Source organism: Jaculus jaculus, chromosome 5, assembly GCF_020740685.1.
Source record: "Jaculus jaculus isolate mJacJac1 chromosome 5, mJacJac1.mat.Y.cur, whole genome shotgun sequence".
Lineage (NCBI taxonomy): Eukaryota > Metazoa > Chordata > Mammalia > Rodentia > Dipodidae > Jaculus > Jaculus jaculus.
Window position 1 is genome coordinate 69,064,044 of NC_059106.1, and position 13,317 is coordinate 69,077,360.

The 13,317-nt window shown below is 44.2% G+C and overlaps 1 non-coding gene across 1 annotated transcript; it reads left to right on the forward strand.

The window, feature by feature from the left end:
- On the forward strand, positions 1-107 carry LOC123461083. The gene has a single exon (XR_006637401.1). It is a non-coding gene; the product is annotated as a U6 spliceosomal RNA (small nuclear RNA).
- Positions 108-13,317: the final 13,210 nt, after the last annotated feature.

Consider the following 13,317-nt stretch of genomic DNA (forward strand, 5'->3'; position numbering starts at 1 on the left):
GTGCTCGCTTTGGCAGCACATATACTAAAATTGGAATGATACAGAGAAGATTAGCATGGCCCCTGTGCAAGGATGACACGCAAATTCATGAAGTGTTCCATATTTCAAAAAAAAAAAGGTGGATAGGGATGGAGGGATGGCTTAGCAGTTAAAGCATTTGCCTGCAAAGTCAAAGGACCCAGGTTCAATTCCCCAAGACTCACATTTACCGGATGCACAAGGGGGCACACGTGTCTGGAGTTCATTTGTAGTGGCTGGAGGCCCTGGCGTGCCCATTCTCTCTCTCTCTCTCTCTCCTTCTTTCTTTGTCAAATAAATAGATAAATAATTTTTTAGAAAAAAAAAAGTGGATAGAGAGCTGAAGGGATGGCTTAGCTGTTAAGGCATTTGCCTGCAAAGCCCAAGTACCCAGGTTCGATTCCCCAGGAACCACGTTAGCCAGATGCACAAGGGGATGCACATATCTGGAGTTCGTTTGCAGTGACTGGAGGCCCTGGTGTGCCCATTCTCTCTTTCTCCCTTTTTATCTGTTAAATTAATTAATTAATTAAATTAAATATTTTTTTAAAAGGTAGATAGAGCCAGGCCTGGTGACACATACCTTTAATCCCAGCACTCGGGAGGCAGAGGTAGGAGGATAACCATGAATTCCAGGCCACCCTGAGACTACATAGTGAGTTCCGAGTCAGCCTGTGATAGAGTCAAACCCTACCTCAAAAAAAAAAAAAAAAAAAAAAAAAGGCACATGGGGGCTAGAGAGATGGCTTAGTGGTTAAGGCACTTGCTTACAGAGCCCAAGGACCCAGGTTCAATTCACCAGAACCCTCAGAAGCCAGATGCACAAGGTGGCACATGTGTCTGGAATTTGCTTGCAGTGGCTAGAAGCCCTGGCGTGCCCATTCTCTTTCTCTCTCTCTCCTCTCTCATAAATAAATAAAAATAGAAAAGAGAGAGAGAGAGAAACTGGCTTCTCTTTTAAAAAAGTGAATGGGGGAAAGTGGGGGGAGGAGGGAGGGTATTACCATGGGATAGTTTTTATAATCATGGAAAATGTTAATAAAAATTGAGGAAGAAAAAAAAAAAGAAAAACAGTGTACTGGGGAGATGGCTCAGTCAGTAAACTAGTTGCCTCACAAGCCTGAGGACCTGAGCAAGACTTCCAGAACCCATGTAGAAATGCCAGGTGTGGCGGCATGCATTTGTAATCCCGGTCCTAGGGCAGCAGCGACAGGAGAGTCCCTGGTGCTTGCTGGCCAGCCAGTCTAGTTTAATTGGCCAGTTCCAGGCTAATGAGAGAGCCTGTCTCAGGAGAAAGTGGTTGGCATTCCCGAGGAGCAACACATGAGCTTGTTCTCTGGTGTCCACATGCATGTGCACACACATACTCCCACACACGTGCACACATACACATGCATAAAGAGGTTTTGGCTTCTTTTATAGCCACATTTTGGAAGTTTAAGCAAAATTTGTATTTTTCTTGAATTTTTTTAAAATAAAATGTATAGTAGATAGCACTTTCTACCTTATTCTTGGAGATATTCTAAAATGATATGGGCATGGGAACTCTTCTATGAAGAAGTGCCTTGGGGCTGGAAGATGGCCTAGAGGGTAAGGGAATTGCCTGTGAAGCCTAAGGACCCATGTTCAACTCTCCATATCCCACATTAGCCAGATGCAAAGGTGAGGCAAGTGCAAGGTCACACATGACCACTAGGTGGCTCAAGTGGCTGGAGTTTGATTGCAGTGGCTGAGGCCCTGGTGTGCCAACTCTCTCTTTCTATCTCTCTCCCTCTGTCTTTCTTAAAAAATTTAAAATTATGTACATAAAAAAAGCGAATGGTGTCTGAAAAATGACAATGAGGTTGTCCTCTGGCCTTCACACACAGACACACATGAATGTGGGCACATGCACGTGCTTATATGCACACAGGAAAGACACAAGCAGGGTTGAGGGGATGGCTCAGTGGCTATAGGTGCTTGCTTGCAAAGCCTGCTTGTGCAGATTTGATGCTCCAGTACCCACATAAAGCCAGGTACACAAAGTGGCACATATGTATGCTGTTCATTTGCAGGGACAAGAGCCCTGGCACACCTATTCTCTCTTTCTCTCTATCATAAATAAAACTTTTTGTTTGTTTGTTTTTTTGAGGTAAGGTCTCGCTGTAGCCCAGGCTGACCTGGAATTCACTATGTAGTTTCAGGGTGGCCTTAAACTCATGGTGATCCTCCTACCTCTGCCTTCCAAGGGCTAGGATTAAAGGCATGCACCACCATGTCTGGCTTTGAAACTATTTTTTTTTAATTTTTTGTTTTTGTTTTTATTTATTTATTTGAGAATGACAGACAAAGAAAGAGGCAGATAGAGAGAGAAAGAGGGAGAATGGGCATGCCAGGGCCTCCAGCCACTGCAAATGAACTTCAGACACATGCACCCTCTTGTGCATCTGGCTAACGTGAGTCCTGGGGAATCGAGCCTTGAACTGGGGTCCTTAGGCTTCACAGGCAAGTGCTTAACTGCTAAGCCATCTCTCCAGCCATAAAACTATTTTTTTAAAAAAGACACAAATTTCCAGAACACGTAGGCCTATCAAGGATGAGCAAATATAATAAATGAAAATGGACCCATACTAAGTCCTGTTAGCATGAGGGGAAAGAATATAAATAAAAATATTGGGCTGGTGAGATGACTTAGTGGTTAAGATGCTTTCCCACAAAGCCTAACAACCCAGGTTCGATTCCCCAAGATCCACATAAGCCAGATGCACAAGGCGGTGCATGTGTCTGAAGTTTGTAGTTTGTATGCAATGGCTGGAGGCCCTGGCACACCCATTTTCTCTCTCTCTCTTTCTCTCCCCCTCTCTCTCAACTAAATAATAAAAATAAAAGACATTAAAAGCCTCCTAATATAAAGGGCAGGATACATACATGCACCATGTCCTATGCAGAACATGTATGTGGAGTCAGGGAAAGCAACAGGCTCCTCAGCGTTCCTACTGGAAGAATGCCTTCAAAATTTGAAAGAATTCCTATTCCATCCAAATTGTAAACCCATTGTGCAAGTAGAATTTTCTGAAGATTTTTTTTTTTTTTACCTCACGCGTTTTTCTCAGGAAGAAGCTATAAGATGTGCTCCATAAGGCTGGAAAGCAGGCTCAGCAGTCAAGAGCACTCGCTCCTTAAGCATGAGGGCCTCTTGGCCGAAGACCACTAAATTTGACTATCCAGAACAATCATTAAAAGCTGGACATAGCCACACGCACCCATAACCCCAGCCACAGGGTCGAGGGGAGGATTGGAGATCAGAGAATGGGGCTCCCTGGTGGACAGCAGCTCCCGGTTGACAGAGAGAACCCATCTCAAGAAGAGAAGGACAACAGGCAGTCTCCTCTGGCCTCAGGACACAAGCCCATGAGGCACACATCTGCCCCCTCACCACACGCGTTGTCTACACACACACACACAAAGATGTGCTCCGTGATTCTTTTTTGTTTGTTTGTTTTCAATGTAGGGTCTCACTCTAGCTCAGGCTGACCTGGAATTCACTATCTAGTCTCAGGCTGGCCTCGAACTCCTGGCGATCCTCCTATCTCTGTCTCCTGAGTGCTGGTATTAAAGGCGTATGCTACCACGCCCGGCTCTCATGATTCTTTAAAAAAAATATGTTACTTATTTGAGAGAGAGAGAGAATGAGAGAATGGGAACACCAGGGCCTCTAGCCATTGCTAACAAACTGCACATGAATGCACCATTTTGTGCATCTGGCTTTCCATGAGTTCTGGGAAACTGAACCCAGGTCATTAAGCTTCTCAGGCAAGCACCTTAACTTCTGAGCCATTTCTCCAGCACTGGCTCCACTATTCTTGATATCAGCCCACAGGCTGAGAAGCAATAAGGATAAACCCATTCAAAATGAAAGACCAGAGCTGGAGTGATGGTTTAATGGTTAAGGCGCTTGCCTGCAAAGCCAAAGGATCCAGGTTCAATTCTCCAGGACCCACATAAGCCAGATGCACAAGGTGGTGCATGAATCTGGAGCTCATTTGCAGCCGCTGGAGACCCTGGCATGCCCATTCTCCCTCCCTCTCTCTCTCTGCCTCTTTCTCCCTGTCAAATAAATAAATAAATAAATAATTTTTAATGGAAAAAAAAAAGAGAAAGAAAATGAAAGACCAAACCAAGAAAGAAAAAGTAAGTAGGTTCCAAGAAAAGAGGATCCAGAGTAGAATGATGACACAGGGACTCCCCTGAATAACTTCAGTGTGGAAGACCCTCGGGAGGATGAAAACCCCGAATCACCTTCAGGAAACAGAACAATGCGTGTGTGTATGGGTGCGGGGGAATAAGGCAGAAATTATTCGGTTGTAAAAATTATAATTTTGTTACTATTTACATTGTATTGAAGAGTTTGGGGCAAATTCATGGTAAAGATGGGAGAACTAAGAAAACGGAAGGATAAAAAGACAAGAAAGGACAAATCTACTAATATAAGGGAAGAAAAATAAAACCTGTACAATAGAAGGGCTGGGAGTTGGTTCAGCAGTAAAAAGCATTCTTTTTTTTTGTTTGTTTGTTTTTGGTTTTTGAGGTAGGGTCTCACTGTAGCCCAGGCTGATCTGGAATTCACTATGGAGTCTCAGGGTGGCCTTGAACTCATGGCGGTCCTCCTACCTCTGCTTCCTGAGTGATGGGATTAAATGCCCGGCTCATTTGTTTATTGAGGGTGAGAGAGAGAGCGAGCGAGCGAGCGAGAGAGAGAGAGAGAGAGAGAGAGAGAGAGAGAATGGGTGCACCAGGGCATCCAGCCACTGCAAACGAACTCCAGATGAATATGCCACTTTGTGCATCTGTCTTACATGGGTACTGGGGAGTCGAGCCTTGAACTGGGGTCCTTAGGCTTCATAGGCAAGCGCTTAACCACTAAGCTGTCTCTCCATCCCCAGCAAAAAGCATTCTTACAGAACCTAAAACCAGACAGGCATCTATGCAGCACAGGAGACCCTAGCACACCCATCCCCTCTCTCACACATAGGAGCTAAAATAAATAAATATAAATATTTTTAACAATCTGTATAAGAGGGGCTTTTAAAATTCCCTCCTACCTCCTTGGCCTTTTAAAAAAATATTCTACTTTTATTTATTTATTTGACAGAGAAAGAGAGAGAGAGAGAGAGAGAGAGAGAGAGAGAGAGAGAGAGGGCACACAGGTCTTCCAGCCACTACAGATGAACTCCAGACGCGTGCGCCCCCTTGTGCATCTGGCTAATGTGGGTCCTGGGGAATCGAACCTGGGTCCTTTGGCTTTGTAGGCAAACACCTTAACTGGTAAGCCATCCCTCCAGCCCTCTTACTTCTCTTAAGTTCTAGGCTTCTCAACACCCATCTTGCCTCCCTGAGCGAGAGCTACGTATCCTTTCCTTCCTTCCCTTAAGAGCCCCTTCTCCTAAAGCTTTCCTTCCTCAAGCTCTAAACTGTAATAAAATCTTTCTGAACCTTAAAAATCTGTATAAGAGGTTTGGAGAGGTAGATTAGCAGTTAAGGCATTTGCCTGGAAGGCCAAAGAACCTCAGTTTGATTCCCCAGGACCACATAAGCCAGATGCATAAGGTGGTGCATGCATCTGGAGTTCATTTGCAGTGGCTGGAGGCCCTGGTGCGCCCATTCTCTCTCTCTCTCTCCCTGCCTCTTTCTTTCTTTCTTTCTTTCTTTCTTTCTTTCTTTCTTTCTTTCTTTCTTTCTTTCTTTCTTTCTTTCTTTCTTTCTTTCTGCCTGCCTTCCTTCCTTCCTTTCTTTCTTTCTTTTTTTAATTTTTATTTTTTGGTTTTTCCAAGGTAGGGTCTCGCTCTAGCCCAGGCTGACCTGGAATTCACTATGCAGTCTCAGGGTGTCCTCGAACTCATGGCAATCCTCCTACCTCTGCCTCCCGAGTGCTGGGATTAAAGGCGTGTGCCACCACACCCGGCTTGCTTGCTTGCTTGCTTGCTTGCTTGCTTGCTTGCTTTCTTTCTTTCTTTCTTTCTTTCTTTCTTTCTTTCTTTCTTTCTTTCTTTCTTTCTTTCTTTTTCTTTGGCTTTTTGAGGTAGGGTCTCACTCTCACTATGTAGTCTCAGGGTGGCCTTGAACTCATGGCGATCCATCTACCTCTGCCTCCCAAGTGCTGGGATGAAAGGCGTGCACCACCATGCCTGGATTCTCTCTGCCTCCCTCTCTCTCTCTCTCAAATAAATAAAAATAAAGTAAAAAAAATTAAAAATCTTTATAAGAAAGATTAGATTAGATTATTTTCAACAGTAAGTTGTGACTATGATAAGGTAAGTGGTGAATGCTGATTTAACATAAATTGTGTTATAACTATATTGTAATGAGAAACAAAGAAGTGTGGGATGGGGTGTTATAAAATATTAAATTATCTTTCATAATAAACTAAGAACATGCATTATAAATATTAGATTTCAAAACTCAGCAACAAATACATAGGTAGGGTTGTTTTGAATGGCTGCTTTAGGGAATGAGACCAGAATAAAATATACAGGGCTGTGTTTTCTTGATAAGATTTGTAGTTGACTTTTTCTCATTGTTGAGACAAGGTCTTGTAATTTTTACTCAGGTGGGCCTCTTTTTTTTTTTTTTTTTTTTTTTTTTTGAGGTAGGGTCTCACACTGGCTCAGGCTGACCTGGAATTCACTATGTAGTCTCAGGGTGGCCTCGAACTCACGGTGATCCTCCTACCTCTGCCTCCCAAGTGCTGGGATTAAAGGCATGCGCCACCACGCCCGGCTTCAGGTGGGCCTCTTGATTCAGCCTTTACACCCATCCAATTAACATTTAGTTACTTAGGAGAGAGAGACAGAGAAAGAGGTAGATATATAGAGACAGAGAGAATGGGTGCACCAAGGCCTCCAGTCAGTGCAAATGAAGCCAGATGCATGTGCCACCTTGTGCATCTGGTTTATGTGGGTCCTCCTGGATAATTGAACCTGGGTCCTTTAGCTTTGCAGGCAAATGCCTTAACTACTAAGCTATCTCTCCATCTTCCAACTGACTTAAAAAACAATGTCTAGGGCTGGAGAGATGGCTTAGCACTTAAGGCATTTGCCTGAAAAGCCAAAGGATCCTGGCTTGATTCTCCAGGACCTATATAAACCAGATGCAGGGCGGGGGGGGGGGGGAAATGCATACATCTGGAGTTAGTTTGCAGTGGCTGGAGGCTGTGGTGCACCCATTCTCCTCCCTCTCTCTCCCTCTCTTGCTCCCTCTCTCTCCTGTCTATTTCTCTCTATCTCACAGATAAATAAAAAAAATAAATACTTATTAAAAAAAAGATCAGGTCAGGCGTGGTGATGTATGCCTTTAATCCTAGCACTTGGGAGGCAGAGGTAGGAGGATTGCTGTGAGTTCGAGGCCACCCTGAGACTACATAGTGAATTCTAGGTCAGCTTGAGCTGCTAGAATGAGACCCAACCTCAAAAAACAAAAACAAAAACAAAAAAAAAGAAAGAAAGAAAGAAAGAAGAAAGGTCAAAAGGCAGAAACTTTTGTCTGCCTTCACACTGCTGAATCCTTGGAGCCTCTTGTGGTATTTATTCAATAAATAAATAAATAAACATAATGAATACATGATAAATTTTGTTATTATTCCTTGTACTTTTCTTTAGGGTACATCCCTTCACACTGGAGCCTCATTCATGTGCAAATGTATACACACACATGTACACACATGTGTAGGTAAGCCTTCAGCATATATACTTGCTAAGTTAATGATTCTGAAGTTCAAGGTCATCCTTGGCTGCATAGAGAGTTTGAGGCCAGTGTGGGCTACAGAAGACCCTTTCTTATATTTTTATTTTTATTTATTTGAGAGCAACAGACAGACAGAGAGAGAGGCAGAGAGAGAAAGAGAGAGAATGGGCACGACAGGGTCTGTAGCCACTGCAAATGAATTCCAGATGCATGTGCCACCTTGTGCATCTGGCTTACGTGGGTCTTGGGGAATTGAGCCTCGAGCTGGGGTCCTTAGGTTTCACAGGCAAGCGCTTAACCACTAAGCCATCTCTCCAGTCCCAAGACCCTTTCTTTAAAAAAAATTATCTTGTGGGTAGGGAGGGAATTATCATGGGTTATTTTTTATATTAGTGGAAGTTGTCAATAAAAAAGTAAATTTAGGGCTGGAGAGATGGCTTAGCGGTTAAGCACTTGCCTGTGAAGCCTAAGGACCCCAGTTCGAGGCTCGGTTCCCCAGGTCCCACGTTAGCCAGATGCACAAGGGGGCGCATGCGTCTGGAGTTCGTTTGCAGAGGCTGGGAGCCCTGGCGCGCCCATTCTCTCTCTCTCCCTCTATCTGTCTTTCTCTCTGTGTCTGTCGCTCTCAAATAAATAAATAAATAAATAAATAATTTTTTAAAAAAGTAAATTTATAAATAAAAATATTTTTTAATTAGAGAGAGCAAGAGACAAAGGAGCACAGAGATCGAGATATATATATATATATATATATATATATATATATATATATATATATATATATAGAGAGAGAGAGAGAGAGAGAGAGAGAGAGGGAGGAGGAGATAATGGGCACAGCAGCTCACTGCAAACAAACTCCAGACGCATGCGCCACCTTGTGCATCTGGTTGACGTGGGTCCTGAGGAATTGAACCAAGGTCCTTTGGCTTTGCAGGAAAATGCCTTAACTGCTAACTCATCTCTCCAGCCCAAATAAATTATTTTTATTTATTTATTTGTGAGAGAAAGAGAGAATGAGCATGCCAGGGCCTCCAGCCACTGCAAATGAACTCCAGATGTATATGCCCTCTTGTGCATCTGGCTTATGTGAGTGCAGGGGAATCAAACTTGGGTCCTTTGGCTTTGCAGGCAAGTGCCTTAACCACTAAGCCATCTCTCCAACCCTAAGACTCTCTCTTGACTTAATGAACAAATGAAGGAAGGAAGGAAGGAAGGAAGGAAAGAAGACTGACTGAGCAGGGCATAATGGCTCACGCCTGTAATTTTAGCATTCCAGAGGCTGAGACATGAGGATGGCCTGGGACTCACTGTAAGACCCTGTCCCCCAAAACAAACTGAGATGGGTGTGGTGGTGTACGTCTTTAATTCCTGCACTTGGGAGGCAGAGGTAGGAGGATTACCTTGAGTTCGAAGCCACCCTAAGATTACAGAATGAGCTCCAGGTCCGCCTAGGCTAGAGCGTGACTCTACCTGGAAAAACAAAACAATATCAAAAAACCGAACAAATAGAATGACAGCAAAGCAAGCATTATCCCATTTTACCAATGAATTACTGAGTTCGTACAGTTCATAAGTTATTTCCATTTCCAATCTTGTTTGAAAATTTTTGTTTTCTGAGACAGAGTCTCATCTCCCACTCTGGTCTCAAACTTACTATGTAGTTAACAATGACCTTGAAATATACATACAAATATATATGTTTGAGGCTAACCTGAGCTAAGTGAGGTCCTGTCTCAAGAAAACAATTAAAAAGATAATAAGTGTGGGCTGGAGGGATGGCTTAGTGGTTAAGGCGCTTGTCTATAAAGCCAAAGGACCCAGGTTCAATTCCCCAGAACCCACGATAGCTAGATGCAGAAGGGGGTGCATGCATCTGGAATTTGTTTTCAGTGGCTGGAGGCCCTGGTGTGCCCATTCTCTCTCTCCCTCTGTCAAATAAATAAATAAATAGAAATTTAAAAAGATAATAAGTGCATATTAAGAACAACTTTATGTAGACATATGTGACAACTTGGATAAAGATAATTTCTTCAGGGCTGGAGAGATGGCTTAGTTGTTAAGGTGTTTGCCTGCAAAGCCAAAGGATTCTGGTTAGGTTCTCCAGGACCCACATAAGCCAGATGCACAAAGGGGTGCATGCATCTGGTGTTCATTTGCAGTGCCTGGAGGCCCTGGTGTACCCACTCTATCTCTCTTTCTCTTTCTCCCTCTTTCTCTCTCTCTCAAATAAATAAAATATATTAAAAATAATTTCTGGGCTGGTGAAATAGCTTAGTGGTTTGCTTGTGAAGCCTAAGTACCCTGGTTCAATTCCCCAGAAAACCCACATAAGCCAGATGCACAAAGGGGCACATGCATCTGGAGTTCATTTGCAGTGTCTGGAGGCCCTGTTACGCCCATTCTCTTTTTCTTTGCCTCTCTCACTCTCTTTATCTCAATCAAATAAAGAAAATTTTAAAATATTAAAAAGATACTTTCTTCAAATGACTCAAGCTCACTCACAAAGAAATAGATAGCCAGGTGTAGTGGTGCACACCTTTAATCTCAGCACTCGGGAGGCAGAGGTAGGAAGATTGCCTTGAGTTTGTGGCCACCCTGAGACTACATAGGGAATTTCAGGTCAGCTTGGACTAGAGGGAGACCCTACCTCAACAAAGAAAACAAAAAAAAAAAAAAAAAAAAGAGAAATAGAGAACTTGAATAGCCCTTAAATGTGTTAAAGAAACCACATCTTTTTCTAAGGAGAACATGCCTCTAACTTCACACTGCTCATTGCAGCCCATGCAAATCACAGGATAGGATAGTCTGAAACAGATTTCCATGTCTTATAATCAGAATTTCGACAAATACAGTTTATTCAACAGTGCCTTTCCAGGAGAAAGGCAGGCGGCGGCATCTGTCCATGGTGCTGAAGGTGGGTGTGCCCTTATCCGTATATCCCTGCAGGAAGTTAGGACCGCTGAGTCCATCATTTTGTCCCAGGCATCCTAGAACCTTGGCATCTGTCCGTGGTCCTGGGCACAATGCTCGTTTGGCACGGGAGCCCTGGGAGTCTACCAGAGCTTCCACACCACCCTCTGCACATGTGGGGACTCAAGGACATGCTCCCCTCTTGCCACAGCATCAGGGGCTTAATGGTCCTGCAGCGCCCAGTGCAGGCAAGGCTGAGGCCAAACTCTCATGACAGATGGTCTGAACAACGTGGGGCAGAGTGCCAGCCTTCAGTAGTCAAGCCCAAAGGCCCCTGGGGAGAAGTCTGACAAAATCAAGGCAAAGGAACAGGGCCATTGCTAACTGGGGAGAGCTCCGACCTTAAAAGGACAGGAAAGAAAACTAAAGGAAGCAAACCTGTCACATGGACTTGGTACAACTGGAATTAATGAGAGAGGCCATCGCCTGGCAGGCACAGGAATGAACACCCAGATCAGCCTCCCCTCCAGATAACATATGTCAAGCTTAGCATACAACATCTGGGTCTAGATGGAGTTTAGGGGGTCCAACAAATATAAGCCTGTCCTGTTTCTTTGCTGAAACTTGACAGTTTACTGTCCCCAAAGACAACCTAATACCATGGGCTGAACTTCCTCGAAGGCAGAACTGCTCCAGGTCAGGCCAAATGTGGAGGCAATTATTGTTTGTCACTTACATATGACATTCAAATGATGAGGATAGAGGTAGACATGGATCAAAGAGAGAGCATTTCTCAGAGTGAGCACCTCTCAAGGAGCGTTGGAGTCTGTTTCCATCCAACATTTTAAATTCTATGTGCTAGGGACTGCAAAGTACTTTTACATAGACTTCCTTCTCTGATCAAAATAATCCAGTGAGGGCTGGAGAGATAGCCCAGCAGTTAAGGCACTTGCCTGCAAACTCTAACGAACTGAGTTCAGCTTGCCAGTATCCATGTAAAGCTAGACACACAAAGTGGAACATGTGTCTAGAGTTCATTTGTAGTGGCTAGAGGCCCTGGTGGGCCTGTTCTGTCCTTTTCTCTCTCTCTCTCTCTCAGCTGTCTCTCATCCCTGTCTCTCTCTGCTTGAAAGTAAAATAAAATGAAAAAAACAATCCAGTGAGAAAGATATTATTTATTTATTTTCAAACAGAGAGAGAGAGAAAGAATAGACACTTCAGGGCCTCTAGCCACTGCAAATGAACTCCAGATGTATGTGCCACTTTGTGCATCTGGCTTTACATGGGTCCTGGGAGAATCGAACCCAGGTTATCAGGCTTTGTAGACAAGTGCCTTAACTGCTGAACCATCTCTCCAGCCCAAGAAAGCTATTTTGTTGTTGTTTTGTTCTTTTGAGGTAGGGTTTCACTGTAGTCCAGGCTGAACTGGAGTTCACTATGTAGTCTCAGGGTGGCCTCAAACTCATGGTGATCCTCCTACCTCTAGTTCCCAAGTGCTGGGATAAAAGGTGTGTGCCACCATGCCTAGCTCAAGAAAGCTATTTTTTTTAAAAAAAAAATATTTATTTATTTAATTATTTGAGAGTGAGTGAGGGAGAGAGAGAGAGAGGCAGATAGACAGAGAGAGAGGATGGACATGTCAGGGCCTCCAGTCACTGCAAATGAACTCAAGACACATGTGCTACCTTGTGAATCAGGCTTAGGTAGGTACTGGGGAATCAAACCTGGGTCCTTAGACTTAACAGACAAGTGCCTTCACCACTGAGACAACCCCCTAGCCCAAGCAAGCTATTTTTAATCCCATATGCATAGAGGAACCAAAATTCAGCTGGGCAAATGACTTGCCCAAGGTCATGCCGTCAATACATGGCTGAGCCTTGCTTTTACCAGTGCATGATTTTGGATTCCATGTGAACTCACACCGCTGCATTCTCACTAGATCCTCAAAGCAGGCAGACTTGCTCAAGGTGCCAGCCATCCTTCTGCCAGCTGAGCTTGCACAGCTAGATTAGGTGGGTGCCAGCCATACCCTCTTCTTTTAGTCAGCAGAAGCTCAAGGAATCCCTGGCACCCACTAGGCTCGGATGTTGGATGAGTCTGGAGACCTCCAGGGTAGGGGATGGCATATGGGGAGGGAGAAACCTGTGTGGAAGGATCAGGCTTCATGGGGAGGGGAGTGGGAGGACACTGGCTCCCTGCTGGTCCCAGAACGATTCTCACCTGCCAATCGATGGCTGGAGACTCACGCAAGTGCTAATCAGCTCCATTGACACGCGCAAGCTGGGGCTACAATCCATTTTCACATGGGATGGCAGATCGATTCCTCATTCTCTATGGTCCCCAACCAGCCTCATCAGGCCATCTCTCCTCCAGGGACTGAGAAGTTGGTTAACTCTCTGTACCTCTGGCCACCTGTAAGCTTTCCCCTTCTCTATATTCTCCTCCAGGTATGATCTCACTCCCAAACCGTTGCTGGGCAGAGGAGTACAAGAACCACAGGCTGGAAGTCCAATAGACCTGGGTTCTTTGCTTAGCTCAGCAGCTAATTGTGTGACCTTGGACCAAACTCTCCTTCTAGCTTTGGTGTTTGCCTCTTCTAATCAATCTCACTTTTTAAAAACTATTTTTAAAAATTATTTATTTATTTATTTGAGAGCGACAGACACAGAG